General features: G+C 41.6%; 1 protein-coding gene across 1 annotated transcript in view; it reads right to left on the bottom strand.

Annotated features, from left to right (window-relative positions):
- The window catches only part of LOC143209156 (uncharacterized), a 321762-nt gene that overhangs the window by 18943 nt on the left and 290628 nt on the right, over positions 1-12191 (bottom strand). The window lies entirely within an intron of this gene.

Here is a 12191-nt window from a genome sequence, read left to right as displayed (position 1 = left end):
GTTCTCATTTTTACCACACATATCTACACATTCAACCCCCTTGTTTCTATTGAACACATACTTACATACAGTGAGTGTAAAAAGTATTCGTACGCCCTTTAAAATAGAATAACTATTTTATAATTGTACCAAACGACCTGATTTTTTATAATCAATTAGAAGCATTGGTTTACAAAATGATATGCAAAAAAGATTCTCCTAAAATTACAATGTACAAGGTTGCATGGAAAAATAGAAATAGCATTTTAAAAAATTTTTTTATTTGGGTCCTTAAAGAAAATTTACAATATGTGTTTTGTAGATCTATAGTAGTTACACACATGCTGAAAATTTCATCGAAATCGATTAACATATTGTTTACATATTAACAGATTGTAACACGAGGTACAAGCGGTTAAAAATTATGAAAATCATTGTTTTACACGACTTTCGATCAGTTTCTGCTTAAAATCCACGGAATCGTACAACTTTCGATGCGTGTCAAATAAAAAAGTTTTAAAAAATGCCTTCTTTATTTTTGCATGCAACCTTGTAAATTGTAAATTTTTGAAAATCTTTTTGGCATACCATTTCGTAAACCAATGCTTCTAATTGATTATAAACAAATCAGGTCTTTTGGTACAATTGTAAAAAAGTTATATTCGATTTTAAAGGGCGTAGGAATACTTTTTACACTCACTGTATCTCATTTACAATAAAAACAGCAATTCTCATAACTGATTTTCACACATTATATGCACACTCATTTATTTATTCCGTTCAACCAAATTCATTTCGTACATTTCATCTCTCACTCATTATGTTTCGTTCTCATTCTCGCCACACATATCCACACAACTGCCTCACGATGTTTTGCTTGAATGATTTGCTTCGTTTTCGTCTAACTTGTGCTGTTGCTTTGGAAATATACTATTGCGTTGAATAGCATTCGCAGTAGAAGTGTCGACAGTATGTATAATGTTTAATTAATCCCCCCTTGAATCGAGCGTGGCGCCTCGACATAGATGTCCCAATTAGGTGAATAGGTTCAAGTTATTGGCCCGTGGAATACTTTAATCGGCAGTCGAACGCGAGAAATTCTCGCAGGATCCGGTTCCCGAACTATTTCATAAACCGAAGTTTCGGAGGTCTACCGCGCTGCGAGCAGCCGCCCTCTCGAAAACACGCTGCCAAACAATTCCTAATTAGACAACTTAAACGCCAATAATAGCGCGGTCTAATATATTCCTCGAGCACCCGATACGTTCCACGAAGGATACTTCCGTGGGAATAATTTGCTGGAGACTCGGGTCTAAAAGGACTCGGTCAAAGGAACTCCTTTAGTCGAACTTAATACTCTTGAAGTTGACTAAGTACCAGCTCTACACACTAGCACACCGAATTTCCTCTCGTGTCGTTAGAGTGTGAAATATGCAATTAATTAAATGATGAAATTAATTTTCGGTCAGTCTTTACCATAGAATAGCTGTTTTTAAAATTGAACCAATAGTTAGAATTGAATGTTACACAAGCTTCCAGCTGGATTTTATTGTTTTATTTTGATTAGATGTAGCTATTATACGGTAATATTTGAATGCAAAATTAAACATATACAAATACTATTTGAATAAATGTTGGGAAAAGAGAAATTGTACACACTAATAGTCTTTGCTTCAATTAAGAGGTGGTCTCAGAACTCTATATCGAACACTGTTCTGCAAAGAAACGTGTGTCGTGGATTTCTCTGGAGACTACAGCAACAATTAGACCACTCAAACACCAGTAATACCACGGTCAAATATTCCTGCAGCATACACGGTTGCCCGAGGGTATCCCTAAGGGAAGCAACTCAGGGTTAGGTAGCTAGAGTTAGCCCACACAGCTTTTACAATTTTTTAAATTATTTTTGAAATCGATGTACCCTTCTTCGACTATAATCTCAGCCCCAGACACCTTGATACCATTCCAGAAGATTGTTCCCCATGATCCCGTGTTTTATAGGTTCTAAAACGACCAAGCTACAATTTTCTCCAGTTTCCTGAAGGATCGACAGTCTCATAATGGACCCCAAATATTTTTACAGGCCCTAAACGCTTTAGTATTCAATCTACCATCATCCCCTGTAGGTACTTCTCGCTCCGACAACGCCCCTAAAACACTTACGACAGGTTTGTTTTTCTAGATTAATTCCATCTATATAATGTCCACAATATTTTTGTGGGCCTCTGGCATTGTGTCGAAGGTACCCAATTCGATAAAACAACCCTGGAGGAAGGATCCTGTCTTGAGGAAAGGATAACGGAGCCAAGATCCCCACGGAGCAATGTAATAAAAAGGCGAAACTACGTATTAACACTGAAAATAAAAGGGCGCCGAGATGAGATTCTTTTAACGCCTATAGATCCCGCTCATCTCCACTTGATGATTATTTCTACGAGGGTAACGTTTTCCAGAAAACAACTCTTTCGCGAGACGTCACCTCGACAAAATATTTGCAAGAGGTTAATATTTACAGGGAACTTTTTCTGATATTTATGCATTATTCTACAACCTTCCAGCTTTAATTTGCAAGAAGTTTTGTGGCTCTATCTTAATTCTGTTAAAAGTTCTACGATTCTGTCTCAACCCCTATGTTGTAACAGGCAAAATGGGATTCCTTCCCGAGAGGTTATCTTGAGAAATTATTTACAAGGTCAATGTTTACAGGGATTTTTTTATGCTATTTTTGCATTATTTTACAACCTTCCAACTTTAATTTGCAAGAAGTTTCGTGGCTGTATTTTAATTCTGTTAAAAGTTCTACGATTTTGTCTCAACCCCTATGTCGTAACTGGCAGAACGGGACTCCTTCACGAGAGGTTGCTTTCAGAAAATATTCACACGTGGTCAGTATTTACAGGGAACTTTTTCTGCTATTTTTGCATTATTCTACAACCTTCCAGCTTTAATTTGCAAGAAGTTTCGCGGCTGTATTTTATTTCTGTTAAAAGTTCTACGATTTTGTCTCAACCTCTACGTCGTAACAGGCAGAACGGGACTCCTTCACGAGAGATCACCTTCAGAAATTATTCACATGGTCAATATTTACAGGGAATGTTCTCTACTTATTTCTGCATTATTCTACAACCTTTTAGCTCAAATGTGAAAGAGGTTCCGTCGTAGTAAATGAATTCTACCGAAAGTTCTACGATTTCGTGGCAAAAGTGACCGGGTGTTGGCCAGGTTCGCGGGGGTGAGATGAAAAATTCAACCGACCGGAGCATTATTATGAGTTTGAAGGAACTTCGTTACAACGGTACGTACTCGACTGAAATACGAGCGGTATCTCGGCTCAATCTCTCGGCGAGATTGAAGCAGCCAGCGGGGATGTAACTTCGAATATGAATATATTGAACGCGGACGAGCACTCGCGCGCGCGCCACCCCGACAGCTTACGCTCGGATGTTCACGAAGCAGCAGTGCACAGGCCGAAGCATGTAAAGCACGACGCGTGAATTGCTCGAAACTGTCCCAGTTAATTTCAATGCGAACTGATACGACCGCTTCTGCGACCGATCCCGCAGCCTCCGAAGCGCAGTAATTACTGTGTTAGATTCGTGTGTTCCACCGATCGGCCGGTTGTAACAGGGATTTTTAATTCCGACACGCTTTGACACAGATTGGACAACGCGTGCTAGTTCGCGGATTACAATACCAGATTTTTCGACGGATCTCGCTGTATAATTTTTCCTGGTGTTGTGTTTTTAAAATGTGTAGTTACACTTTATCATTCAAACTGTTGCAGAAGGTTCGGGAGAAATCGTACTTCCAATTTTAAGGGCTCGTTGGAAAGAGGAGAATTCCGGCTTCAAGCTTGTTGTGGTTTCAGTCCCGAAAAAAATTTTTCGATCAAGGTACGTGGGTAATTTGGATCGAGCTGTACGCGAAACAGCTACGTGTGAATTGAAATTAGGGGTTGTGTGCGCGTGTGGCTGCGTGTAATGGATATTTGGATAGATAGGGGTGCAGGCTTGGCCCCGGAAACGCAGCGTCGCGTCGGCCCTTGTCGTACGAGTGCCACTACACAGTTTAAGTGTGTTCCATTTGAATATATTAATTATTCATTTTACAGGGGGTTGCAGAGGGTGGCAGCCGTCAGGCTGGCTCGTGTTCGCGTGGCATCGATTGCCTAAGTATTTCGGGCACGATTGAACACGCCGATTCCGATTTATTAGCCACGGGCGCGTGCGCCCGATATATTATATATATATATATATATGTATGTATATGTATGTACGTCGCCGCACCCCCCTCGCACGCCTAATGAGAACACCACGGATTCCAGGTTGCGCCGGATTATTGAATGCGTCATTACGAGGGGATCGCCGACCGCTGGCTGGCAACTCGATTATCCGCTCCCTTGTTCCACAGGAGCCGCATGAATATACTAATTACACCCGCCGGACAGAAAGGCGAGGCGTCCAAAGTGGGACAAGCTCCGCCAAGACTTCCGATGACATTTCCCGATGTTACCGCCAGAACACGGATACTGCTCGGGATGTTGTGCTAGACTCGATGCTGGTTTGACCTTCTGACTTGACGCGCGCGAACTTTCCAGTCGATACGGCAACTTGAAGTCGCGGGATCGAGAGGATGATCGCATTTTTCGTTGGTTAATCATTTTCATTGAATGCTGGCAGAGTTTCCTCAGAAGTAGGTACAGTCTTTCCTCGCACAGTGTTAGTACCTCGGGGGTATGGAGACTCGGAAAGCGTGGAGGTATCAGATGATTGCATAAGTTCGTGCCCGATTTGAAAATAAAATTCAATGGTTAAATTTTAAACGTTCAGCTCCGTATTGTTTGTTACGCTTATACGTTAGTGTGGATTTATAGTGGAGCAGCGAGGTGAGCTGTGCGGTGAAAAATAAAAGAAAAACAAAGAAAATACATATGTACTTTTTCATTAGTACATATGTGTCGAAATGTTGTCACGAATGTTGGTTTCTTTTCACCGCGCCGCTATCATCGATATGCTCGCAGCTCCACTATAAATTCACCCTTAATTTGATTCACCGGTATGTATGTGGTGCATCTGTATGCAAAATTTCAAGTCGATCCGACAGGTGGTGTCCGCACGATTTGAGGAACCATGCGAGTCTGCTTTTTAAGAATTTCCAATGTACACCATCGTAAATATGAATCTTTTATTATCCCCAGAGTTTCGCGACAGGAATTGCTTGGAATTCAATGGAGGCCAATAAAATCGTGCAAACGGAGGCAACTCGATATACGAAGGCGCTGGTATAGTAAGCGTGCAAACGAAGGCGAAACGAACACAAAATAATAGCCATCTCTTGCACGGCACTTCGAACGCAGATATCTCCACCCCCGTTCTATGATCGTTTTTAATGAAAATATACCAAATAAAGCTGGACGACCGCCGATAAAAACAGACCACTGGAAACCGCTTCTCTTCGCAATGCTCAGCAAAAACTAATTAATCAATATTACTTACACACCGAGCGATAAAAAACGAACCTATGAATGCTTTAACTGGAGACAACTTTATGAATGTCCACCAACAGTTAAATCCACATCAATTTCTTTGTAAATGATCAGAATTAAGTCATCTTTATAAATTAAAGAACAGACCAGTATTGTGCATCTAACAAGGGAAGGACCCCAAGTGTCCGACTTCGATTTTGATAATTTTTTGTGAGATAATGGTATATGGATCCCTAATGATGTCTGCAAAATATTAGGTGTAGTTACTCAATAGTTTTAAAGATATAAACAATTAAACTACAGTTCAATTCATGGTATATCAACAAGGTATGAAACTTTAATTGTTCACATCTTCAAAACTATTGAGTAAGCACACCTAATATTTTGCATACATAATTAGGGATCTATATACCATCATATCACAAAAAATTATCAAAATCGAAGTCGGACACTTGGGGTCCCTCCCTTGTAAGACTAAGCTCGGCTCCCCAGAGTTTACTCGAATAGCGTTTCACCTCGGAGCGTGACGAATCTGACTTATTCACTATGCGCCTGAAGAACTTTTCACTTCAACGATCCTTATAATTACTACTATACGAAAACCCGAATTCGTTTTGTGAAAAATCTGGGGAGGGGAGAATGCAAGATGGCGACGTTGTTCTGACAGAGATCAGCCCGGTAGCGGTCCGGTTTTTCATTAAGCGACGGAAAAGAAGCGCAACGATTGTCGCGTTTAATAATTTCGAGGCAACCCACGGCTTGCGGCGCGAACTCCTCGAATTAGAGCTGTTTTCCTCTGGCGCGATGCAAATTCGCCGACGTATATCCTCGGCTCTCGAGGCTAGGAGAGAGCAGAGCAGAGAGAGAGAGAGAGAAAGAAAGAGAGAGAGAGAGTTCGTTTTCCGCGACGTTGTTCGCAATCCGCGCCTCTAATTTAGACGCTCGAAATTTACAGTCGCGCCCGTAAGCAGTTAAACTTAATTAATGCGAAAGTCGGTCTCCGGGCCCCGAACGTTTCTTTTTTTCTCGTTTTCGTGCGAGGAAGAAGGAATGAAGCAGCGTCCACGTGTTATCGCTCGTTTGGCAGCGAGAGGGGAGAGGGAGAGAAAGAGAGGAAAAAAGGAGAGAGGGTGGATTACGTGCTCTTTGAGGACTGCGTGCCGTGAAAACAGACGGGAGATGCGCGAGCGCACGGGAATTAAAACGTTTCCCTCCGTTTCCGGTTTCAGGATGGTTGAACGCGCGCGGTCTCGCTGCCTCTGCTCGCTTTTTCTTCCCGTTCTTGGATTCGAGCGGCTTCGCATCGACGGGAAACGACGTTTCTTCTTTCTAGACGGCGTGAATAAAAGGGAAAATTCTCGATGTACTGACTGTCTCATGGATTCGGTGCGAAAAAGTCAGTCGGATATGTGGTTTACTAGTTTTTCATCGCACGATTCATTTTCGAGAAAATTGACTTTGAACGTTCTTTGAGTACATGTGCACTCAGAGTGGACTATTGTTGAATTATTTAGCGTATAATGGATGGTGATGCAAGTTGCGTGTGGACAGGGCGATTCTTCATGAAAAAGTCCAAGTCTAATTCCGCGTGTACTCTATCGGAGTTGGGCATTAATCGATTAAAATTTTAATCAAGATTGATTGATTAATGTGTACGATTAAAAAGGTAATCATTGAAAAATTGGAGACTGATTCAATCGATTGATGAAGTTAATCGCCATACTGTCTATCCATAAATCGTAATAAGGAGGGAGATAGAGACAGAGAGCGGAGTTGGAGAATTGACAGAAATATGTCTCAAGAAAAACTCAGTTTACATTTTTTTCAATATTCATACAGTTTTGATTCCGTATTTCATTTCGAAGTTTCAGCAGTTAATCATTAAACAATTATCCAATTGACGATTACAATTGAAAGGAACGTAATCGTTAATCGCAATTAACGACTAAAGTAGAAATTTAACCGTTATTGCCAATTAACGATTAATAAGAATTTAATCGTTAACCGCAATTTTTAACGACTAAACTAGGAGATTAATTGTTAATTGCGATTAACGATTGAATTTATTCGTCAATCGTTGATTAAATTTTTGCCCAACTCTTTACTCTGCACGTGGAGCGAATTCGATGTCGATTTTCTCGAAAACGGAGCCTCAGACAAATAATGTTACATTTTTGACTCAGTTTTTCATGTGGAATCGCCCAGTTGTACAGCAAATAATTCATGTACACTCTTCCGTAAGTGTACTTGCAGCAAATTCAAAGTCGATTTTCTCGAAAACGGTGCGTCAAAGAAGAAAACTTCATTCTACATTTCCGACTGATTTTTCCATGGAGAATCACCGCGTCTACCTGCCATTGCGCCATCATCCCTGGGAAACCCTGTACGGCCCGGAGCTGAGACAGGTTCCCGTTGCCGCGCATAACAGAAATTAGCTCTCGTTTCATCGAAGTTTCATTATCCGTTTCTCGGTGAACGTTCACAGTGCAGCTGACAATCCGCTCTTTCCCGGTTTCCGTGCAACAACGAACGCGGATAACGGTGACTCGCCTTTTAGTATCGTGGAAATAACGATCGAACGTCTACCGTTTTATGCTTACATCGTGCGCCCGCCGTGGATCCGATTTAACGAGCACCGTCGATACCAGTGCGCCTCCAGCTTCTGCCATTAATCATCGGTCGTCATCAAGCCTCTGTTACGCGATTTATTTTGCGACCGGACTCCCGGGGCTACTTTGTTGCTAATCATCTACGGAAATTACGCCGGTACTTGTTCCCTGACGAACTTCATTATTCAGAAGACTGGTGTCAACGTTTTTATTGCATTTCTACTCGATGTGCACCACTTGCAACATTTCTGATCAAATTATTTCAACGCTTCCCTACTGAATACTTTCGCTAAAAGTAACACAGAAATTTTTTTACGTGAGTTCAACAAGTTTTATACATTTAAAGTGCCGTTCTGTACCTCGCAATTATTGTAGACAATTTTCATTTCGCATAGAATAATAATAACGTAATTTATCGAAATAACTGGGCAATATCGCGAAGAAACAAGATCTGAAGCGACCTAATAAGTCTGAATTCGTGGTGCAAATAGATTTCGTTCGCCTCATTAAAAATGGAGGATTATTAGTGGAGAGGGGCGCTGCAAGTGGGTCGGATTTAATTGTAAGAAATAATTAACGAACATTACGGGGATCGCGGCCACGATGAATTCGGCTAAAGGCACGAACGAACAACGGACTCGTCGGCTTAACGAACAGCCACGCGTTTTTCATGCTCTCTCGAACGCCTCGATTTCCTTTTCTCTCTCTCTCTCTCTCTGTTTGTGTGTGCCTGTAGTTTTCCCCGAGGCCTCCACATTGGCCGTGGTCCAAAAAAAGTGACCGCAAATGGAGAATCGATGGAACAACAAGCGCATTCATCGGACTCATTAATTCTATAACTGCATCGACCGTGCCCGCGTATCAACCTCGTCGGCGATTCATCACGTTCCGAAGGAAAATATAAATAAAACAATGCCGCCGGAGAGGTGGTGATCGTTCCCGTCAATATTTATGTAATCTGCAGATACGTGTTCGCGACCGGATGATAAAAATCGCGAAAAACGGTTTCGATCGAGCGGCACAACTTTCGCCGCGTACGCGAAAGTGGATTATGAAAACACGCTTTCCCAAGTGCTGTTCGACCCTTTAAAAACACACACACACACATTCACGTCCCAGAGTAACACCTGGCATCGTTTAGACATTTGTCACTGTCATTGGATCATCGGCTGGATGATCGAACCAATACAAACTGTTACAAAATATCTCCGAGTCCAATCGAATTTATTTCCAATTTTGCTTATTGTTAGTTTGCCTCGGGAAACATTCGTTTTACTATGCTCTAGTAATTGGATTGTGGGGTTTCTGCATTTATGAAACCTGTGTCTTGCTATTAATATTGACGATGTTTATTTTTCATAAAAATCTAAAATGATGCCAACTAGAGATGCATTTAACTATATGATTATCGATAAGATGTCGAATTTATCAATATATACAATTATTCTGGTTATAGCAATAATATAGACTGCCCTTTCAGCTCTCATTTGTATTTGTAAACATGAATGGCGTCGGTATTTCTATCTGTACCATTAGTATCCTTCAATCCGTTCATGACGACAACACTTGCTACGCGAAAATTAAATAAGATATATTTCCTGGAAATATATATCCAATAGCCATAAAATATTTGTCAGTTCCTGGGACATCTTATTCTAAAATTTATTAATTGGCAACGTATTAAGTGACATAATTTTTGTTGTCGCTAATTTAACGATATATCGCCAAATGTTTTGTTTTCCTCGTTCGGAAATTCTCGTAGACTCGCAGCGCGTTTCACTGAAATATCTTCGTCGGAATGGACGTTCGTAAGACTCGCGAGCTGAAAATTCGTTTACGTCGAAAATATTTTCAGTATCCAATTTACAAGGAAACAAAACTCGATCTAGAGGCGGACAGAAACGGGCTTTCTGATCGATCGGCGAACTCAATTAAAAAGTTTGATGCCGTTGCGAGGAGCAGAACTAATCGCGACGCGAAAAACAGCCGGCTGTTATTAAAATTCATAACAATTTCCGTTCGAATTACGAGACGCGAGATTGGAAAAGTGGGTGAGAGAGGTTTGCCTGACCGCGCCTCGGAGTCGGTGAAATTTTCGCGTGTCCTCGACCGAATTAAATGGGAAATGTTGATAGACTAGATGTTCACGGTTTCTAGCCGAGCGAGAAACATAAATGTTTTAAAGAACCAACGTGACCGGCGCCGCGGTTTTGTAATAGAAGTTCGACGGACACTCGTCAAACCGTCATAAATCTCCGCGGGAATGAGTTATAACTCCATTGTCCGGTCGCGTTTCATCTTCGTCACCAGTTTCCTCTGCGAACGACTCGGAATTTTCAATTTTCTTCCTGTACTTTTTTTTCGGTGACTCGTTTCATTCTTTTTTTTTTGGTTTCGTCCATCCGTCAATCCTGTAACCGGTGCAACGCAGATTTTGCCGAATCTGCAGCGATCCGACGTCACCGGGACGTCACGACGTTACGGAGAAATATTACTTCCTTTTTATTTATTCATTAGAGTCCGAGCCCCTTTTGTGTGTACGCTATTAAAGCGTTACGAGGGCGAAATTGACTGAGATCGTACTCAGAATTTTGTTTTCGAATTTCTATTCGAGGAGACCGTGCTACGAAATTCGAAATGGCGGACAGACTTGCTGTTGGTGGACGGAGAATTGTTTATGGTTGAAGCGAAATGAAAATATCGCTGCATTTTATGTTTATGTTAATTATGTGCTTTTCGTGCAGTTGCAGAAAACTAGCCTTTAGAATAAATTCCAATAAAATCGACTGAAGAAACGTCTTACTTTTTCATACAAATAAAACAAGCAAAAAAAAAAATAGAATTGCAGATAATGGAGCAGGTGGCTCGCGACAATCCGTCGCAAATCAGCAATCAGGTTCGCATGGAAAACAACAAACCGGCCGTCCATTTCCGTGGGCAGCCGTCTGGTATTTATGCGTGGGCAAAGTCCACGCGAAACGAAATAAAACCAATAACCGATGACACTGCCGGTTCGCCGCAAAACGGCAGTGTTGCATTTGGTCAGTTGTAGTTCTGTAGCCGCGGAATTTAAATAACTATTACAATAGGACAGCGTCGACGTGTAGAATGGCGCGTTTCCGCTCGTCTATGGCTTTTCTTTTCATATTTATTTTTCGTTCGGTAGCACCCGTCTCTCGGATTTATCATCGGTTTATCGAGTCGTTCGGTAGGACGTGTTTCATCGGACAATGCGCTTTGTTCCAGTGATACTGTGTGCTCGAACGTTAGGACCTTTTAGAGGTTTCGCGGCGCTGCGTTCTAGTGCCTAGACTAGGATTCGGCGGTTCGTTTGATTTATCACGGTGCTATGGCACACTAGCTAGTGATAAATGAGTGGCCTCGATAGGCTCAGGAAGGACGAGCATCGATTCCTGCGGTCGAATCCGGACGAGGGGCTCCTGACGGCCTCCGGACAACCCTAATTGGTTGCCTGAACCAGGTACCGGCGAGCGTGGAACTATTTAATGGGATTTTGAACGGCGGTTTTCACCGGGGCTGTTAACCCCTCGACTCCGCGATATTGGGTTCGACGCGCGTGGCGATGGTCGAAAATGGAATTCCGGAAATTAGAGTATTATTCGTTAAATTTTTCAGTCAATTTTCAAGTACACGTAGTCCATGTTTAGAACAATTCCAGTTTTATCACAGTTTTTACCAGGTTTTTATTATTAATGCTAAACCTACCAACCTGTAACCAGAGATGGGCAGTATCTAAATACAAAATTATTCAAATACGTTCTAGATACAAATAACCTGTATCTTTCGCCTTGTATTCGAAGTCGATTGCAGCGCCACAATGTATCTGTAACTTCATCTGTCGAGCGCTGCGGTTTGGAGAGTTTATTCATCTGTCTCTCCGACGATTTTCTGGTTATCTTCGACTTGTATTTGAGAGTCGAATACAGCGCCACGATGTATCTTACGGTTGTATCTGTCGTTAACTTGCTTGCAGAGTTATCCGTCAGATTTTATTTGAAGAAATAGATTCGTAATCATATGGATTATTTGAATCCCCAGATGTCGCGCGAGATTTATCCGTCATCTTGTATTCGTTATTTGAAGCTGGATTTAGCCAG

Source organism: Lasioglossum baleicum, chromosome 5 (genome assembly GCF_051020765.1).
Source record: "Lasioglossum baleicum chromosome 5, iyLasBale1, whole genome shotgun sequence".
Taxonomy (NCBI): Eukaryota; Metazoa; Arthropoda; class Insecta; order Hymenoptera; family Halictidae; genus Lasioglossum; species Lasioglossum baleicum.
The sequence above is the reverse complement of the archived record's forward strand: the minus strand, read 5'-3'. Positions and strand labels throughout refer to the sequence as shown.